Below are 20,581 nucleotides of genomic sequence, written 5' to 3' on the forward strand. Positions count from 1 at the left end.
ACTAACACCCCTAGAGGTACAGACAGTAGTGGGGTGCAGTGTCACCCGCACAGGACACGGGCAGAGATCTGCCAACTCCAGGAGAAGGCTTTTCCTGGGTCAAAGGTCACTTCTTTGGAGATGGATAATTAATTGAAGCGGCTGCAGCGACATCACCGGATCACGGACCTGGGTTGAATCAGGACATTTCTGTCACTTCCATCACTCTGAGTGACACTTGTCAAGTGTGTAGCGCTTAGTATCTGGAGTGAGCTTTAAACTGAGGGTTTTAACAATGCTGCGCAGACCCTGGTATTAAAGCGCCTCCGGTCCGAGCCACAGCTGCATCCGGGGCCTCTGGGCAGGTCCAGGGGAGCAGTGTCTCTCTTCTGGGCATGTGCATAGCGCCCCGAGGCTCAGGGCGGAGTCAGAGGCGCTGGATGGGGTGGAGTGAACTCTGGGCTCCTCTGTCCTTAATGAGAATCCTACACCGAGAGCTCCAGTGAGAAGTACCGAGAGGCCTGTCCAGGGGTCCAGAGGAGGTGAGGCCTGTCCAGGGGTGCACAGGAGGAGAGGCCTGTCCAGGGGTGCACAGGAGGAGAGGCCTGTCCAGGGGTGCAGAGGAGGTGAGGCCTGTCCAGGGGTGCAGAGGAGGAGAGGTCTGTCTAGGCGTGCAGAGGAGGTGAGGCCTGTCCAGGGGGCGGAGGAGGTGAGGCCTGTCCAGGGGGGCAGAGGAGGCGAGGCCTGTCCAGGGGTTCACAGAAGGCGAGGCCTGCCCAGGGGTGCAGAGGAGGCGAGGCCTTTCCAGGGGTGCAGAGGAGGTGAAGCCTGTCCAGGGGTGCGTAGGAGGTGAGGCCTGTCCAGGGGAGCAGAGGAGGAGATGTGTTAGAAAGGATAGACGGACCGGGAGGGTCGGCCGGGGTCAGGAGGAGAGGTCTCCGGGGAGAGCCGTCTCCAGCGATCGTACAGACAAGTAACTTTCCCCCCCCCCACAGACGGATACCACACACGGATAAGGTTCAGGGTTCTTTATAAGCACTTCTTAGGGTACGGTTGAATGGTACAAGGAGGTCTGGACTCAGGGGTCCCCTCGATTCAAGTCTCTCAAAGCAGGGTAAGGGGTAGCGGGACAGTCTGTCTACCAGTCAGGTAGTTTGGATGAGATGATGATTAGCTCACAATCCTCGAGCTTAGTTGGCACGGGCCGCGGCAGCGCCAGCAGGTCCCGATGGAGATGGTCGATGTACGGTCCGCGGCAGCGCCAGCAGGTCCCGGTGAGGATGGTCGTTACAACGGGCCGCGGCAGCGCCAGCAGGTCCCGACGAGGATGGATGTTGTAGAAGGCCGCGGCAGCGCCAGCAGGTCCCGGTGAGGATGGTCGTTACAACGGGCCGCGGCAGCGCCAGCAGGTCCCGACGAGGATGGATGTTGTAGAAGGCCGCGGCAGCGCCAGCAGGCAGGACGATGGTTCACAAGAGCGGGCTACGGCAGCGCCAGTAGTCCGTCAAGGCTGAGTTCTCTCGGTGTCTCTCGACTCCAGGATACAACTGCCTTCCTGCTCCGGAGCTGCCCCAGTTATAGGGCAGGCGCTCTTTGATGTCCGGACCCTCGCACTTGGAGGTCGGAGGGCCCGGGATGAAGGTGTCCAGACACCCAGCAGGGGGTGGAGCCAGCGCCTGGGGGAGCTGGAGGCGATCGGCACCTGGCGGGGGAAGAGCTCTTGACACTTCGTCCTCCCATTGACCTGCCAAGTGGTCCGCTCACCTCCCGGGTGGATGGTGGTGCCGGGATGTCGGGGCCGGTCAGGCCCGGGGTTAGGGTCGGGGCGAGGCCACGCGGCCTCGTGGTGCAGGGCCCAAGATGGCGGCTTGAACCGGCCGGGGGAGCCGGTGGGGCTGGGCCCCGTGATGAGTAGAGGTCCGAGGGCAGAAGATCCGTCGGGAGACGGGGTACAGGTGCTTTTCGTGGGTTATGCCTGGCGGGCCGGAGCTCGGGCCCTGTCGTGCGGGGAGGGAGCAAGCCCTTTGTGTGGCCTGTCCAACATGCGTCCCCCCCAGCTGAAGGCGGGGAGAGTCACCCATCATCTTGGGGACTCTCTTCGTCGAGGCGGAAAAAGCGGGACAGGCCATCCGCGTTGGCGTGGTCTTGGCCTGGCCGGTGCTCCACAGTGAAGTCCATTCCCTGCAGGGAAATGGACCAGCGCAAGAGTTTTGGGTTCTCTCCCCGCATCTGCATCAGCCACTGCAGGGGTCGATGGTCGGTTTGTACCCGGAAGTGGGTACCGAAGAGATAAGGCCGGAGCTTTTTGAGGGCCCACACCACTGCGAAGGCCTCCCTCTCAATGGTGCTCCAGCGCTGTTCTCGGGCCAGGAGACGTCGACTGATGAAGGCCACCGGCTGGTCATGACCCTCGTGGTTTAACTGAGAAAGGACGGCTCCGATGCCGTGGTCGGAGGCGTCGGTCTGTACTACGAATTCCCGACTGTAATCGGGGGCCTGGAGCACAGGGGCGGTGCACAGGGCGGCCTTCAGTTTCTCGAAGGCCGCTTGACAATCGGGGGTCCAGTTAATCCGCTTCGGCTGGTTCTTGGACGTGAGACCCGTGAGGGGCCCCACGATGCTGCCATAGTCTTTCACGAACCGCCGGTAGTAGCCGGTGAGCCCCAAGAAGGCTCGGACCTCGGTCTGGGTGACGGGGGGCTGCCAGGACTGGATGGCAGCAATCTTAAGTTGTAGCGGGGCCACCAGCCCGCTTCCCACTTGGTGCCCAAGGTAGGTCACAGACCCTTGGCCAATTTGGCACTTGCCGGCCTTAATTGTGAGGCCGGCCCGCTGGAGGGCCTGTAGGACCTCGTGGAGGTGACGGAGGTGGTCGGGCCAGTGGCGGCTGTATACAGCGATATCGTCCAGATAGGCAGCGCTGAACTCTTCGAGCCCCGCCAAGACCTGGTTCACGAGGCGTTGAAACGTGGCGGGGGCATTTTTCATGCCGAAGGGCATGACCTTGAATTGGTAGTGGCCATCGGGGGTAGAGAAGGCTGACCGTTCCTGAGCCCTGGGTGTGAGGCCGATCTGCCAGTAGCCCGCTGTTAGGTCGAAGATACTAAGGTAGCGGGCGGCCCCCAGCCGGTCGATCAGCTCGTCTGCTCGGGGAATCGGATGAGCGTCGGTCCGGGTGACAGCGTTCAAGCCCCGGTAGTCGACGCAGAATCTCAGTTCAGGTGCGGTGCCGGGGGCAGCGGCTTTGGGAACCAATACCACCGGACTGGCCCAGGGACTGTCCGAGGGCTCGATGACCCCGATTGTGAGCATCTTGGCCACTTCCTCCTGTATGCAGGCCCGTACCCGATCTGGTACGCGGTAGGCCCGGTGTCGGACAGGGGGGCTGTCCCCGGTGTCCACGTCGTGCAAACACCAAGGGGTGACCCCGGGGGTGAGGGAGAACAGTGTAGCGAACCGCAGCAGGAGGTTTCGGCAGCCCTGGCGTTGCTCCGAAGTGAGGGCGTCAGATAGCCGGACCCCGTCCACGGAGCCGTCATTCTCCTGAGTCTTCAGAAGATCCGGAAGGGGTTCGGAGTCTTCCTCTGCCCCACTGTCCGTAGCCATCAGGAGGCTGAGTTCTGAGCGCACAAAGATGCCTGCCCAGGGGTGCAGAGGAGGTGAGCCCTGTCCTGGGGTGCAGAGGAGGTGAGGCCTGTCCAGGGGAGCAGAGGAGGCGAGGCCTGTCCAGGGGGGCAGAAGAGGCGAGGCCTGTCCAGGGGTTCAGAGGAGGCGAGGCCTGCCCAGGGGTGCAGAGGAGGGGGGGCCTATCCAGGGGTGCAGAGGAGGCGAGGCCTGTCCAGGGGTGCAGAGGAGGCTTGACCTGTCCAGGAGTGCAGAGGAGGTGAGGCCTCTCCAGGGGAGCAGAGGAGGTGAGGTCTGTCCAGGGGGGCAGAGGAGGTGAGGCCTGTCCAGGGTTGCGTAGGAGGTAAAGTTTGTCCAGGGGTGCCGAGGAGGTGAGGCCTGTCCAGGGGTGCAGAGGAGGAGAGGCCTGTCCAGGGGTGCAGAGGAAGAGAGGTCTGTCCAGGGGTGCAGAGGAGGAGAGGCCTGTCCAGGGGTGCAGAGGAGGTGAGGCCTCTCCAGGGTAGCAGAGGAGGTGAGGCCTGTGCAGGGGGCAGAGTAGGGGAGGCCTGTCACAGGGGTGCAGAGGAAGTGAGGCCTGTCCAGGGGTGCAGAGGAGGTGAGACCTGTCCAGGGGTGCAGTGTCTCTCTTCGGGGCCTGTGCATAGCGCTCCGAGGCTCAGGGCGGAGTAAGAGGCGCCATATGGGGTGGGATGAACTCTGGGCTACTCTGTCCTTAATGATAATCCTTCACCGAGAGCTCCTGTGAGAAGCACCGAGAGGCCTGTCCAGGGTTGCAGAGCAGGTGAGACCTGTCCAGGGGTGCAGAGGAGGTGAGGCCTGTCCAGGGGTGCAGAGGAGGCGAGACCTGTCCAGGGGGGCAGAAGAGGCGAGGCCTGTCCAGGGGTTCAGAGGAGGCGAGGCCTGCCCAGGGGTGCAGAGGAGGTGAGGCCTATCCAGGGGTGCAGAGGAGATGAGGCCTGTCCAGGGGTGCAGAGGAGGCGAGGCCTGTCCAGGGGTGCAGAGGAGGCTTGACCTGTCCAGAAGTGCAGAGGAGGTGAGGCCTGTCCAGGGGTGCAGAGGAGGTGAGGCCTGTCCAGGGGAGCAGAGGAGGTGAGGTCTGTCCAGGGGGGCAGAGGAGGTGAGGCCTGTCCAGGGTTGCGTAGGAGGTGAGGTTTGTCCAGGGGTGCCGAGGAGGTGAGGCCAGTCCAGGGGTGCAGAGGAGGAGAGGCCTGTCCAGGGGTGCAGAGGAAGAGAGGTCTGTCCAGGGGTGCAGAGGATGAGAGGCCTGTCCAGGGGTGCAGAGGAGAGGCCTGTGCAGGGGGCAGAGTAGGGGAGGCCTGTCACAGGGGTGCAGAGGAGGTGAGGCCTGTCCAGGGGTGCAGAGGAAGAGAGGCCTGTCCAGGGGGCAGAGGAGGTGAGGCCTGTCCAGAGGAGCAGAGGCCTGTCCAGGGGAGCAGATGAGGAGAGGCCTGTCCAGGGGTGCAGAGGAAGAGAGGCCTGTCCAGTGGTGCAGAGGGGGAGAGGCCTGTCCAGGGGTGCAGAGGAAGAGAGGCCTGTCCAGGGGTGCAGAGGAGGAGAGGCCTGTCCAGGGGTACAGAGTCCAGGGGTGCAGAGGAAGAGAGGTCTGTCCAGGGGTTCAGAGGAGGAGAGGCCTGTCCAGGGGTGCAGAGGAGGAGATGCCTGGCCAGGGGTGCAGAGGAGGGGAGGCCTGTCCAGGGTTGCAGAGGAGGTGAGGCATCTCCAGGGGGTGCAGAGGAGGAGAGGCCTGTCCAGTGGAGCAGAGGAGGTGAGGCCTGTCCAGGGGTGCACAGGAGGTGAGGCCTGTCCAGGGATGCAGTGGAGGTGAGGCCTGTCCAGGGGTGCAGAGGAGGTGAGGCCTGCCCAGCGGTGCAGAGAAGGCGAGGCCTTTCCAGGGGTGCAGAGGAGATGAGGCCTGTCCAGGAGTGCAGAGGAGGTGAGGCCTGTCCAGGGGTGCAGAGGAGGTGAGGCCTGTCCAGGGGTGCAGAGGAGGTGAGGCCTGTCCAGAGGGGTGCAGAGGAGGAGATGCCTGTCCAGGGGTGAAGAGGAGGTGAGACCTGTCCAGGGGTGCAGTGTCTCTCTTTGGGGCCTGTGCATATCGCTCTGAGGCTCAGGGCGGAGTAAGAGGCGCTGTATGGGGTGGAATGAACTCTGGGCTCCTCTGTCCTTAATGAGAATCCTTCACCGAGAGCTCCTGTGAGAAGCACCAAGAGGCCTGTCCAGGGGTGCAGAGGAGGAGAGGCCTGTCCAGGGGTGCAGAGGAGGAGAGGCCTGTCCGGGGTGCAGAGCAGGTGAGACCTGTCCAGGGGAGCAGAGGAGGCGAGGCCTGTCCAGGGGTTCAGAGGAGGCGAGGTCTGTCCAGGGGTTCAGAGGAGGCGAGGCCTGCCCAGGGGTGCAGAGGAGGTGGGGCCTATCTAGGGGTGCAGAGGAGATGAGGCCTGTCCAGGGGTGCAGAGGAGGCGAGGCCTGTCCAGGGGTGCAGAGGAGGCTTGACCTGTCCAGGAGTGCAGAGGATGTGAGGCCTGTCCAGGGGTGCAGAGGAGGTTAGGCCTGTCCTGGGGTGCGTAGGAGGTGAGGTTTGTCCAGGGGTGCTGAGGAGGTGAGGCCTGTCCAGGGGTGCAGAGGAGCTGAGGCCCGTCCAGGGGTGCAGATGAGGAGAGGCCTGTCCAGGGGTGCAGAGGAAGAGAGGACTGTCCAGGGGTGCAGAGGAGGAGAGGCCTATACAGGGGTGCAGAGGAAGAGAGGCCTGTCCAGGGGTGCAGAGGAAGAGAGGTCTGTCCAGGGATGCAGAGGAGGAGAGGCCTGTCCAGGGGTGCAGAGTCCAGGGGTGCAGAGGAGGAGATGCCTGGCCAGGGGTGCAGAGGAGGTGATGCCTGTCCATGGTTGCAGAGGAGGTGAGGCATCTCCAGGGGGTGTAGAGGAGATGAGGCTTGTCCAGGGGTGCAGAGGAGGCGAGGCCTGTCCAGGGGTGCAGAGGAGGCTTGACCTGTCCTGGAGTGCAGAGGAGGTGAGGCCTGTCCAGGGGTGCAGAGGAGGTGAGGCCTGTCCAGGGGAGCAGAGGAGGTGAGGCCTGTCCAGGGGTGCGTAGGAGGTGAGGTTTGTCCAGGGGTGCCGAGGAGGAGAGGCCTGTCCAGGGGTGCGTAGGAGGTGAGGTTTGTCCAGGGGTGCCGAGGAGGTGAGGCCTGTCCAGGGGTGCAGAGGAGGAGAGGCCTGTCCAGGGGTGCAGAGGAAGAGAGGTCTGTCCAGGGGTGCAGAGGAGGAGAGGCCTGTCCAGGGGTGCAGAGGAGGTGAGGCCTCTCCAGGGGTGCAGAGGTGTCGAGGCCTGTTCAGGAGTGCAGAGAAGATGAGGCATATCCGGGGGTGCAGAGGAGGTGAGGCCCGTCCAGGGGTGCAGAGGAGCTGAGGCCTGTCCAGGGGTGCAGATGAGGAGAGGCCTGTCCAGGGGTGCAGAGGAGGAGAGGCCTATACAGGGGTGCAGAGGAAGAGAGGACTATACAGGGGTGCAGAGGAAGAGAGGACTGTCCAGGGGTGCAGAGGAGAAGAGGCCTGTCCAGGGGTGCAGAGTCCAGGGGTGCAGAGGAAGAGAGGTCTGTCCAGGGGTGCAGAGTCCAGGGGTGCAGAGGAGGAGATGCCTGGCCAGGGGTGCAGAGGAGGTGAGGCCTGTCCATGGTTGCAGAGGATATGAGGCCTGTCCAGGGGTGCAGAGGAGGAGAGGCCTGTCCAGGGGAGCAGAGGAGGTGAGGCCTGTCCAGGGGTGCAGAGTCCAGGGGTGCAGAGGAGGAGATGCCTGGCCAGGGGTGCAGAGGAGGTGAGGCCTGTCCATGGTTGCAGAGGAGGTGAGGCCTGTCCATGGTTGCAGAGGAGGTGAGGCATCTCCAGGGGGCGCAGAGGAGGTGAGGCCTGTCCAGGGGTGCAGAGGAGGTGAGGCCTGTCCAGGGATGCAGTGGAGGTGAGGCCTGTCCAGGGGTGCAGAGGAGGTGAGGCCTCTCCGGGGGTGAGGAAGAGAGGCCTGTCCAGGGGTGCAGAGGAGAAGAGGCCTGTCCAGGGGTGCAGAGGAGATGAGGCCTGTCCAGGGGTGCAGAGGAGGAGAGGCCTGTCCAGGGGAGCAGAGGAGGTGAGGCCTGTCCAGGGGTGCAGAGAAGGAGAGGCCTGTCCAAGGGTACAGAGGAGCTGAGGCCTGTCCAGGGGTGCAGAGGAGGAGAGTCCCGTCCAGGGGTGCAGAGGAAGAGAGGCCTGTTCAGGGGTGCAGAGTCCAGGGGTGCAGAGGAGGTGAGGCCTGGCCAGGGGTGCAGAGGAGGTGAGGCCTGTGTAGGGGTGCAGAGGAGGAGAGGCCTGTGCAGGGGTGCAGAGGAGGTGAGGCCTGTCCAGGTGGGTGCAGAGGAGTTGAGGCCTGTCCAGGGTTGCAGAGGAGGTTAGGCTTCTCTAGGGGGTGCAGAGGAGGAGAGGCCTGTCCAGGGGTGCAGAGGAGGAGAGGCCTGTCCAGGGGTGCAGAGGAGGGGAGGCCTGTCCAGGGTTGCAGAGGAGGTGAGGTCTGTCCAGGTGGGTGCAGAGGAGGTGAGACCTGTCCAGGGGTTCAGAGGAGGTGAGGCCTGTCCAGGTGGGTGCAGAGGAGGGGAGGCCTGTCCAGGTGGGTGCACAGGAGGTGAGGCCTGTCCAGGGGGCAGAGGAGGAGAGGGCTGTCCAGGGGGACAGTGGAGGAGAGGCCTGTCCAGGTGGGTGCAGAGGAGGTGAGGCCTGTCTGGGGGGAGGGGGGGTGCAGAGGAGGTGAGGGCTGACCTGGGCTCCAGGGGAGGTGAGGCTGCTCAAGGAGGGGTAGGGGGAGTAGAGGAGGTGAGTCCTGGACAGGGGGTGCAGAGGAGGTGAGGCCTGTCCAGGTGGGTGCAGAGGAGGTGAGGCCTGTCCAGGGGTGCAGAGGAGGTGAGGCCTGGCCAGGGGTGCAGAGGAGGTGAGGCCTGTGTAGGGGTGCAGAGGAGGAGAGGCCTGTGCAGGTGGGTGCAGAGGAGTTGAGGCCTGTTCAGGGTTGCAGAGGAGGTTAGGCTTCTCTAGGGGGTGCAGAGGAGGAGAGGCCTGTCCAGGGGTGCAGAGGAGGAGAGGCCTGTCCAGTGGTGCAGAGGAGGGGAGGCCTGTCCAGGTGGGTGCAGAGGAGGTGAGGCCTGTCCAGGGGTGCAGAGGAGGTGAGGCCTGTCGAGGGGAGCAGTGTCTCTCTGTGGGGTCTGTGCATAGCGCCTGAAGCTCGGGGGGAGTCAGAGGCGCTGTATGGGGTGGAATGAACTCTGGGCTCCTCTTTCTTTAATGAGAGTCCTTCACCGAGAGCTCCTGTGAGAAGCACCGAGAGGCCTGTCCAGGGGTGGAGAGGAGGAGGGACCTGTCCAGGGCCTGTCCATGGGTGCAGAGGATGTGAGGCCTGTCCAGGGAGGTGCAGAGGAATTGAGGCCTGTCCAGGGGGAGGCGGAGGAGTTGAGACCTGTCCAGAGGTGCAGAGGAGGTGAGGTCTGTCCAGGGGGAGTGTAGCGATTCTCCATTACTACACGCATGCCCCGGTCTGCTCTCACCCCTATAAGTCATTTCATTTCAAATCCTTTATTCGATATTTAAAAAATATCATAAAAGTACAGTAATACATTTAAAAAACATCATTTCAGTGCATTTCAATTACATTGGGCTTCGCAAAGTACATTTATCATCAATTCATTCAATATTGCCCCCTAGTGTTCCTAAGTCTTATTGCAACTTTGATAAAATTCATGGTACAAGCCAATGTCAGTGGGTTCTCAGACCTTTGTAAGTATAAAAGAGCAACCTTGGCGTGAATAAACTTCATTTGTTTTAAAATCCTTAGTAAAAAGCTACGTCTGGGTGCCTGCGGAGACCTATTGTCGCAGCCGCAGGTACCCGTCTGCTCAACTGTAACAGTAAAACCAAGTGGATCAGCCAACAAGTGATGTAAAAGGTTGAGCCTAAATCGAGTGATTAAAAACCTATCCTGTGCATTTTGCATAAGAGCGAGGTACGGTTCCATACCTTCTACTGTCTTTACCGTGCTGTAGGCACGAACTGTGGGTTTGCTTTCTTCAAGAGCCGCTCTACGTGCAGTCTGTTTTGCGTAAAAAATTCTTTTAATTCTAAGTTTGTCCTCGGGGATTATTGTTGTTGGGTTAAAAAAAAGGTCCTTACAACCTAATCCCTCCAGAGCAGTCCTTACATAATTCAGCCATGGAATGCACATTCCCTTATCTCTGTCCATACAGTCTCTAATTATTTGTCTGCTCAGACCTGCCTCCATATTGGACCAAATTCTTAGCCAAGCCATGAGAGGTCTAACCTTAATCAGATCCTCCATGTGTACCCTTCCCAATTCAGCATGAGTAATGTGGGCCGGTGTACTTTGTGAAGTTTGGAGGATCTTTCTCAGGAATTTGTTCTCCTCAATCTGTATTTGTTGGGTACATGCAAAACCCCAAACTTCAGCCCCATACATTACTTTGGGGCAGCAGATTGAGCTGTATATGTTCTGGAGACCACCTGCCCAGCCTACGCCCGTAGCTCATTATGGCCCCTGTGGATGCCACTAATTTTGAGCTCCGCTCTTCAATTAAAAGTTTAAAATTTAGAAGCCCATCAAAAAGTAAACCCAGATAGGAAAAGGTCTTAACCTGTTCCATTTTGTATGTGCTTATTTTATATAAGAACTTTTTACAAGGTTTAGATCCAGCCAGCAGTACATAGGACTTAGTTAGGTTGGCCGATAGATCTAAACTGGCCATAAAGCTGACGAACCCATCTAACAAACTCTGAAGACCTTTGGGTGTGCGGGCTAAAAGTACTGCATCGTCAGCATACAACACGGGGTCCGGTCTGGAGCCCACTCTAGGGGTATCTACATTCAGTTTACATAATGCCTGTTCTAACTCATTTATGTACAATGAGAACAGGAACGGGGCCAGAATGCATCCCTGTCTCACCCCGCTGGTGCAAGGGAAGGGTGCCGTAGTATCACCCTCCAGATTAAAACGCACTTTAGCAGAGTTGTTCCAGTGGAGTGCTCTTAAGATGTCAACTAGGCCCTGATCTACCCCTAGTCTGATCATCAGATCCCAGAGCTTTTCCCTATTGACATGTGTTAGAAAAGGTAGACGGACCGGGAGGGCCGGCCGGGGTCAGGGGGAGAGGTCTCCGGGGAGAGCCGTCTCCAGCGATCGTACAGACAAGTAACTTCCCCCCCCACAGACAGAGATCACACACGGATAAGGTTCAGTGTTCTTTATAGGTACTTAGTTATGATACGGTAGAATGGTACAAGGAGGTCTGGACGCAGGGGTCCCCTCGATTAGAGTCTCGTAAGGTAGGGAAGGGGGTAGCGGGTCAGTCTATTTACCAATCAGGTAGTTCAGATGAGATGATGACGAGCTCACAATCCTCGAGCTTGGTGTTTAGGCAGTACGGTCCGCGGCAGCGCCAGCAGGTCCCGGTAAGGATGGTTGATACAACGGGCCGCGGCAGCGCCAGCAGGTCCCCGGAAGATGTACGGTCCGCGGCAGCGCCAGCAGGTCCCGGTGAGGATGGTCGTTACAACGGGCCGCGGCAGCGCCAGCAGGTCCCCGGAAGATGGTCGTTACAACGGGCCGCGGCAGCGCCAGCAGGTCCCGGGAAGATGGTCGTTACAACGGGCCGCGGCAGCGCCAGCAGGTCCCGGGAAGATGGTCGTTACAACGGGCCGCGGCAGCGCCAGCAGGTCCCAGGAAGATGAAGGTTGCAGAAGGCCGCGGCAGCGCCAGCAGGCAGGACGATGGTTCACAAGAGCGGGCTACGGCAGCGCCAGTAGACCGTCAGGGTTGAGTTCACTCGGTGTCTCTCGACTCCAGGATACAACTGCCTTCCTGCTCCGGAGCTGCCTTAGTTATAGGGCTGGTGCCCTTTGATGTCCGGACCCTCGCACTTGGAGGTCGGAGGGTCCGGGATGAAGGTGTCCAGACACCCAGCAGGGGGTGGAGCCAGCGGCTGGGGGAGCTGGAGGCGATCGGCACCTTGCGGGGGAAGAGCTCTTGACGCTTCGTTCTCCCATTGACCTGCCAAGTGGTCCGCTCACCTCCTGGGTGGATGGTGGTGCCGGGATGTCGGGCCGGCCAGGCCCGGGGTTAGGGTCGAGGTGAGGCCACGCGGCCGCGTGGTGCAGGGCCCAAGATGGCGGCTTGACCCGGCCGGGGAAGCCGGTGGGGCTGGGCCCCGTGATGAGTAGGGGTCCGAGGGCAGAGGGTCCGTCGGGAGACGGAGTACAGGTGCTTGTCACGGGGGTATGCCTGGTGGGCCGGAGCTCGGGCCCTGTCGTGCGGGGGGGAAGCAAGCCCTCTGTGTGGCCTGTCCAACATGCGTCCCCCCCAGCTGAAGGCGGGGAGAGTCACCCATCTCCTTGGGGACTCTCTTCGTCGAGGCGGAAAAAGCGGGACAGGCCATCCGCGTTGGCGTGGTCTTGGCCTGGCCGGTGCTCCACAGTGAAGTCCATTCCCTGCAGGGAAATGGACCAGCGCAAGAGTTTTGGGTTCTCCCCCCGCATCTGCATCAGCCATTGCAGGGGTCGATGGTCGGTTTGTACCCGGAAGTGGGTACCGAAGAGATAGGGTCGGAGCTTTTTGAGGGCCCACACTACTGCAAAGGCCTCCCTCTCGATTGTGCTCCAACGCTGTTCTCGGGCCAGGAGACGTCGACTGATGAAGGCCACCGGCTGGTCATGACCTTCGGAGTGCAGCTGAGAGAGGACGGCCCCGATGCCGTGGTCGGAGGCGTCGGTCTGCACCACAAATTCCCGACTGTAATCGGGGGCCTGGAGCACCGGGGCGGTGCACAGGGCGGCCTTCAGCTCCTCGAAGGCCGCTTGCCAATCAGGAGTCCAGTGGACCCGCTTCGGTTGATTCTTGGATGTGAGTCCCGTGAGGGGCCCCACGATGCTGCCGTAGTCCTTTACGAACCGCCGGTAGTATCCGGTGAGCCCCAAGAAGGCTCGGACCTCGGTCTGGGTGACGGGGGGCTGCCAGGACTGGATGGCAGCAATCTTAAGTTGTAGTGGGGCCACCAGCCCGCTTCCCACTTGGTGCCCAAGGTAGGTCACCGACCCTTGGCCAATTTGGCACTTGCCGGCTTTAATGGTGAGGCCGGCCCGCTGGAGGGCTTGGAGGACCTCTTGGAGGTGACGGAGGTGGTCGGACCAGTGGCGGCTGTATACAGCGATATCGTCCAGGTAGGCAGCGCTGAATTCTTCGAGCCCTGCCAAGACCTGGTTCACAAGACGTTGGAATGTGGCGGGGGCATTCTTCATGCCAAAGGGCATGACCTTAAATTGATAGTGGCCATCGGGGGTGGAGAAGGCTGACCACTCCTGAGCCCTGGGTGTGAGGCCGATCTGCCAGTAGCCCGCCGTTAGGTCGAAGATACTAAGGTAGCGGGCGGCCCCCAGCCGGTCGATCAGCTCGTCTGCTCGGGGGATGGGATGAGCGTCGGTCCGGGTGACAGCGTTCAAGCCCCGGTAGTCGACGCAGAATCTCAGTTCAGGGGCGGTGCCGGGGGCAGCGGCCTTGGGAACTAATACAACCGGACTGGCCCAGGGACTGTCCGAGGGCTCGATGACCCCGATCGTGAGCATCTTGGCCACTTCCTCCTGTATGCAGGCCCGTACCCGATCTGGTACGCGGTAGGCCCGGTGCCGGACCGGGGGACTGTCCCCGGTGTCTACGTCGTGCAAACACCAAGGAGTGACCCCGGGGGTGAGGGAGAACAGGGCAGCGAACTGCAGCAGGAGGTCCTGGCAGTCCTGGCGTTGCTCCGAAGTGAGGGCGTCGGAGAGCCGGACCCCATCCACGGAGCCGTCCTTCTCCTGAGTCTTCAAGAGATCCGGGAGGGGCTCGGAGTCTTCTTCTGTACCACTGTCGGTCGCCATCAGGAGGCTTAGTTCGGAGCGCACAAAGTGTGGTTTGAGCCGGTTGGTGTGGAGGACCCGCAGGGGGTTCCGGGTGGTCCCCATGTCGATGAGGTAAGTGACGGGGCTTTTACGCTCGACCACTTTGAAGGGCCCCGTCCACTTGTCTTGCAGGGCACATGGTTCGGTGGGGGACATCACCCATACTTGCTGCCCAGGCTCGAATTCAACGGAGGAGGCATTGTGATCATACCACCTCTTCATGTCCTCCTGACTGGCCTCGAGGTTCGCCTTGGCCATCTCCCTGAAGCGCCGGGTCTGGTTTCGTAGGGCCAGGATGTATTTGAAGACGTCGGGAGGGGTCGTTAAGGGGGCCATCTCCCAACCTTCCTTGACTAGGCTGAGGGGCCCTCGCACAGGGTGCCCGTACAGGAGTTCGAAAGGGCTAAAGCCGAGGGACTTCTGGGGGACTTCTCGGTAGGCGAAGAGGAGGCACGGGAGCAGCACATCCCACTGGCGACGGAGAGGCTCTTCCAATCCCCCAATCATCCCCTTGAGAGTGCGGTTAAAACGCTCCACTAGTCCGTTCCCTTGGGGGTGATAGGGGGTCGTGAATCTGTAGGTGACCCCGCATTGTTGCCAGAGGGACTTCATGTATTTAGATATGAAATTCGTACCTCGGTCGCTGACGACTTCTCGGGGGAAGCCTACCCTGGAGAAGATCCCCATCAGGGCCCGGCCAACCACCGGAGCTGTCACTGTCCGTAGGGGCACCGCCTCGGGGTAGCGGGTGGCATGGTCCACTAGTACCAAGATGAACCTGTGTCCTTGTGCCGTGCGGGGGTCCAGAGGCCCCACAATGTCTATCCCCACCCTCTCGAACGGGGTGGTGACCACAGGGAAGGGTTGCAGAGGGGCCTTCAGCTTCCGACCACTCTTCCCGCTGGCTTGGCACGTGGGGCAAGATCGGCAGTGGTTCAGGACGTCATTCCTCATTTTCGGCCAGAAAAAGTGGGTCACCAGGCGACTGTATGTTTTGTCCTGGCCCAGGTGTCCAGCCAGGGGGACATCGTGGGCCAGGTTGAGCAGAAAGTCTCGGAAGCGGAGCGGTACCACCAGAACTCGACCGGCCCCCAGCTCGGCGATTCTTTGCTCGCTATAGAGCAGGTCGTTGTCCCAGTAGACCCAGTGGGTTCCGGGGGTGTCCCCTGCGTTTTGGGTATCGGCTTGTTGGCGGAGTCCCTCGAGGGAGGGACAGGTCTTTTGTTCCTGGCGGAACTGTTCTTGGGTGGGCCCCCCCTCTTGACGCCACTGAGCCAGATCCGGAAGGTCCTGGTGTTGTGCGTCTGCTTCGATAGTCGGGTCCGGGAGATCGGACTCGCCGTTGCCCTCGCCGGGGGCAACCGGGGGCGGAGGTGCTGGCCATTCGGTTTCTTCTGATCGGGGGGTGGCCCGGGCGGCCATGGATCGGGTGGTTATGCAGGCCCAGTCCGGGAGGCCCAGCATCCCCAAGTGCTCTCTTCTCTCGACGGTGGCCCACGGGGAACTCTCGAGGTCATTCCCCAGGAGGCAGTCCACGGGGGCATCGTCCCGGACCGTCACCTTCAGTAGGCCGGAGACCCCTCCCCATTCAAACGGGACGCAGGCCATTTTACACATACTCTCAGAGTTATCTGCCGAGCGGACGGGGCAGAGAATGTTCGGCAGGATCTGCTCGGGCTTCACCAGGTGACAGCGGACGGCCGTCACGCTGGCGCCGGTGTCACGCAAGGCCTCGGCTCTCTGTCCATTAATGGTCACCCACTGACCGTATTTTCGGGTGTTGGCGGGTAGGGGAGCCCGCGGAACCATGTCTCTTCCCCCTAGGCATGCCAGGACCATGGCGGCCGGTTCCCACCCTTGCTGGGCCGGCTCGTACTCTTCGGGTCCCTCCGATGATTGCTCTTCCCCTAGGGCAGCGGCCGCTACCTGGCGGGGCTTGGGTGTTTGATTTAGCGGGCAGTTCGGGTCATTGGCGTAGTGGCCTAGTCGCTGGCACCGGTGGCACGTGACGTTGGCTCGGTACCCAGGCCGCAACGGGGGGTTGCCCCGGCCGGCCGGAGGCGGGGTGCTGGCCACGGGTGTTGTTGGTAGGGCGTCTCTCCCTCGCCCCTGGCTCCCTCCTCCTCCCCGAGGACGGTGCTGGCCTTGGTTGCCTCTGTTCTGATCGTGGGGCCCTCTCCGGCCCACTCGGGTGCTTTCCCACCGGTCAGCTTCGGCGGCGAGCTGCCGGGGGTCGGTCAGCTTACTGTCGAGTAGGTGCTGCCGGAGCTCGACGAAACAGTTGTTTGACAGGTGCTCCCACACCATAAGGTTGAAGAGTTGTTCGTAAGTGGCGACCTGACTTCCCTTGATTCACCCTTCGAATGCCCGGCTGAAATAGTTCACGTATTCTACCCAAGTTGTACCTGGGATCCTGGTGCAATCTCTGAACCTCTGGCGGTACATCTCGGGCGTGAGGCCGTAGCGGGTGAGGAGGGCAGCCTTCATGTGGTCGTAGGACGACATCTGGTGATCGGGGAGCTGCAGCAGGGCATCGCGACCCTCGTTGATAAACCTCCCCCAAAGTCCGGCTCCCCAATCACTCCGGTCGATTCGGTGGGAGGTCATTGCGATCTCATAGGCTTTAAACCACTGTTGTATGTCGTCTTCTCGGACATATTCGCGGACAACATCCTTGGGGATGTGAACTTTTTTCTCACTTGGCCCCGTGGTGTGTGGTCGCTCAGGCACCCCCAGTTCCTTATTCTGTTTGCGCAGTTCTATTTCCGCTAGTCGGCGCTCGTGCTCGAGCGTTATTTTTTTCTCTTCCAGCTCTCTTTGTCTCTGCTTTTCTTCTCGTTCCTCTCGAAGCCGCATCTGCTCGAGGTTAAGTTTCTGTTCAGCCAACTTGAGTTCCCCATCCATCTTGAGTCGTGCCATCTCCAACTCGTGTAATCTGACTCTGTCTCTTTCTCGGATCTCCTCTTGCGGGAGGCCCGTTCCCCGCTCCTCGGGAGCCGTGGCGTTCCCCTCTGGTGTGATGCTGGTTTGGTCTGGTGTGACGCTGCTTTGGTCGGAGGGTCCTGTGACCCCCGTTTCTGTCCATGACTCCAGAGCGCGCTTTAGATCATCCTTGGTACTCAGGCCGGTGGTAGCAATGCCAAGTTCCATGCAAAATTGTCTCAGTTCGCGGTGGCTGTATTCTTCTAATTTCTCCATTTGGAATTTCTCGGTGGAGCTGCTCTCTTTGGTCGACATCGTGTTTTTGTCGTGGGGTGAGCTACTCTCTGTACGATTACGCGTTGATTCGGATCGCGCCGCTGGCCACCAATGTTAGAAAAGGTAGACGGACCGGGAGGGCCGGCCGGGGTCAGGGGGAGAGGTCTCCGGGGAGAGCCGTCTCCAGCGATCGTACAGACAAGTAACTTCCCCCCCCACAGACAGAGATCACACACGGATAAGGTTCAGTGTTCTTTATAGGTACTTAGTTATGATACGGTAGAATGGTACAAGGAGGTCTGGACGCAGGGGTCCCCTCGATTAGAGTCTCGTAAGGTAGGGAAGGGGGTAGCGGGTCAGTCTATTTACCAATCAGGTAGTTCAGATGAGATGATGACGAGCTCACAATCCTCGAGCTTGGTGTTTAGGCAGTACGGTCCGCGGCAGCGCCAGCAGGTCCCGGTAAGGATGGTTGATACAACGGGCCGCGGCAGCGCCAGCAGGTCCCCGGAAGATGTACGGTCCGCGGCAGCGCCAGCAGGTCCCGGTGAGGATGGTCGTTACAACGGGCCGCGGCAGCGCCAGCAGGTCCCCGGAAGATGGTCGTTACAACGGGCCGCGGCAGCGCCAGCAGGTCCCGGGAAGATGGTCGTTACAACGGGCCGCGGCAGCGCCAGCAGGTCCCGGGAAGATGGTCGTTACAACGGGCCGCGGCAGCGCCAGCAGGTCCCAGGAAGATGAAGGTTGCAGAAGGCCGCGGCAGCGCCAGCAGGCAGGACGATGGTTCACAAGAGCGGGCTACGGCAGCGCCAGTAGACCGTCAGGGTTGAGTTCACTCGGTGTCTCTCGACTCCAGGATACAACTGCCTTCCTGCTCCGGAGCTGCCTTAGTTATAGGGCTGGTGCCCTTTGATGTCCGGACCCTCGCACTTGGAGGTCGGAGGGTCCGGGATGAAGGTGTCCAGACACCCAGCAGGGGGTGGAGCCAGCGCCTGGGGGAGCTGGAGGCGATCGGCACCTGGCGGGGGAAGAGCTCTTGACGCTTCGTTCTCCCATTGACCTGCCAAGTGGTCCGCTCACCTCCTGGGTGGATGGTGGTGCCGGGATGTCGGGCCGGCCAGGCCCGGGGTTAGGGTCGAGGTGAGGCCACGCGGCCGTGTGGTGCAGGGCCCAAGATGGCGGCTTGACCCGGCCGGGGAAGCCGGTGGGGCTGGGCCCCGTGATGAGTAGGGGTCCGAGGGCAGAGGGTCCGTCGGGAGACGGAGTACAGGTGCTTGTCACGGGGGTATGCCTGGTGGGCCGGAGCTCGGGCCCTGTCGTGCGGGGGGGAAGCAAGCCCTCTGTGTGGCCTGTCCAACAACATGATCGAAAGCTGCTGAGAGATCCATGAACCCCAGGTATACAGCCTGATCACTTGCAAGGGTGTATTTAGCCACTAATAAATAAAGATTCAGGCACTGGTCTGTAGTTGATTTTCCGGTCCTGAACCCATATTGCAAGTCCGTAATTATTTGGTGTTCTTCCGCCCAGTCTAATAGGCGATTTAAAACTACTCGCCCCAGGACTTTGGCCGTCACGTCAATTAGAGATATGGGTCGGTAACACTGTGGATCATCCTTTTTTCCTTTTTTGAAAATTGGGACTATTATAGCCTCGGACCAGGATCGTGGCATACCCGTTGCAATCGCTGTATTTATTACCCTTGTTAGGATTGGGGCCCAAAGATCAACCCTACTTAAGTAGAGATCTGGGGGATTTCTGTCCGGGCCTGGGGCTTTATTTTGTGTCAACCCTTGGATGCCCACTACCATTTCCTCCAATGTGAATTCGATTTTAGTCACCCATGGGCAGAGTCTCCCATCACCCCTAGAGTTCTCAATTGAATAATTATACAGTAATTCAAAGTGGTCAGACCATTGCTCCGGGAGGATGGTTGTACCAATTACTGGGGCAGCAGTATCCTGGAAACAAGGTTTGTTTATTATTTTCCAGAATGCACTTGAATCTCTTCTATCTGTTGCGTCCCGTAGATCTTCCCATGCCTGTAATTGGAGTGCCAGTTTCCTTTGTTTGATTGCTTTTTTGTATGCGATCCTGCACTGTGCAATACGCATCTTGTCTCTTGGGACTATTTTTAGACATTCTTTTAACTCTTTGTGGGCCCGGGAGCAGTTTTTGTTAAACCATCTGGGGGAGGATTTGACTTCCACTTTCGAGGTTGATTTTAATAGACCATCTATGAGATATGCCATGGACTCAAAAGATTTAACCACAACAGGTCCCTCCATTGAGGGATCTAAGCACACCCCAATCATCTCTTTGCCTTTCTCCGTTAAGGATCTATAGAATGCATCCCCATCCACTTTTGCCCATCTGAGGCGTCTCCCTTGATCGGTTGCCCTCACTGTGCTAGTTGCCTTGACCCTTTTCTTTGCGTTACGGGAAGACCAATTCTTAATCTTCAATACTAATGGGTTATGGTCACTGAATATGCTCCATTCAATGTCTGCCTCATTTATCCAATCCCGGAATAGATGAGAGACAGCTATGTAATTTATAATGGAGCAATACCCTCTTCCCTTAAATGTTGGAGTGACCTCACAGCCATCTTTGAAACCCACCAGCTCTAATGTGTGCTTTAACGCGTGGTTTTTCAGGACCCTCTCTAACCCCAGCCATTCCAGAGTGTGTTCAAAATGCGGCCCTTTTGCCAATGTGCAACCAGACCAAACACCCTCCAGCGATCTTAATTTAGGGCACAGGTGACAGTTTAGGTCTCCCACCAAAACCACACACGGGGCCATAGCTGTCTTCATTGGATCCAACTCCCGAGTCAGGCAATTATCTAGGTCATATATTATTCGCCCCTTCCCACACCCTGCTATGGCATTATATACATTAATCAAGATGACATTTAGCCTGCTTGCGTGAAACCCAATAGCTTGCGTGTTAGCTGAGTTCCAATTTAAATCGGTCCACACTCCTTCTAGCTGCAGATCCACATAAATAATTAGCCCTCCCGTTTCTCTTCCCGGGGCCAATTTCTGTGCGGGAACAGAGAAACACTTGTACCCTGCTAAGTGAAAGAGATTGTGGTCCACCACCCAAGTTTCCTGCAAACAAATTACATGAAATCTGGTGATATATTGCCTCCACTCCGGATTATGAAATTTGGAGGACAACCCAGCTATATTCCATGAGACCATTTCAATCCCCTCTTGTGATTGTCTCCCTTTTGGGCCAAGGTTATTATAGGTAGTGTGGTCAGATACTCCAGTGCTTACATCTATATTGATCGCTAGCATAGTCTGAACAGCTTGTGGGTGCTGTATTTGTGGGGACACATGGGCTATTACCTCAGTAATCTTGTCCTCCTGTAAGCATGCAGAGCTACCCAACATATTTCCTGTTGTGCATTCAGTTACAATAGTTTTATCTGGGATCCTCCCCCCAATTGGGTAATGATTGCAGATTTTACTCGTCTTAGGGTGACAAGGGGCCATAGTTGTGGAGGTAATTTGAGCAGTATTCAGTTCTACGAGAGTTTGCTCAACATGATCTTTCGCCCCGTGCAGTCAGTCCAACTCCTCCAGGGACATAAGGGGATCAAACCTGTTCCTCAGGGCTAATCTACCTTGGCTCCCCGGGAGAGCATATGACTTTGTTCCATAGGAATCCTTGCCACCCCAAGAACGCTCGTCTGTGTCTTGATGGGCCCAGTTTCCAAACAGTGTGCTTCTTCCATTAACATAGAAGGACCCCAAAGGTAAAGAACTAATATTGCTACTGTGAACAGCCGGGCCCCAACTTAGTATGTGATCGACTATTCTATAG

General features: G+C 59.3%; 1 protein-coding gene across 1 annotated transcript in view; it reads left to right on the top strand.

Moving 5' to 3' along the window:
* Positions 1-392: 392 nt before the first annotated feature.
* LOC146839259 (uncharacterized) overlaps positions 393-20,581 on the top strand; it is a 74,587-nt gene continuing 54,398 nt past the window's right edge. The window contains exon 1 of the mRNA XM_085651300.1: positions 393-521. The gene's annotated coding sequence lies outside the window, so the exon portion shown is untranslated. The remainder of the gene's footprint in view (positions 522-20,581) is intronic.

Source organism: Triturus cristatus, chromosome 4_1, assembly GCF_964204655.1.
Source record: "Triturus cristatus chromosome 4_1, aTriCri1.1, whole genome shotgun sequence".
Taxonomy (NCBI): Eukaryota; Metazoa; Chordata; class Amphibia; order Caudata; family Salamandridae; genus Triturus; species Triturus cristatus.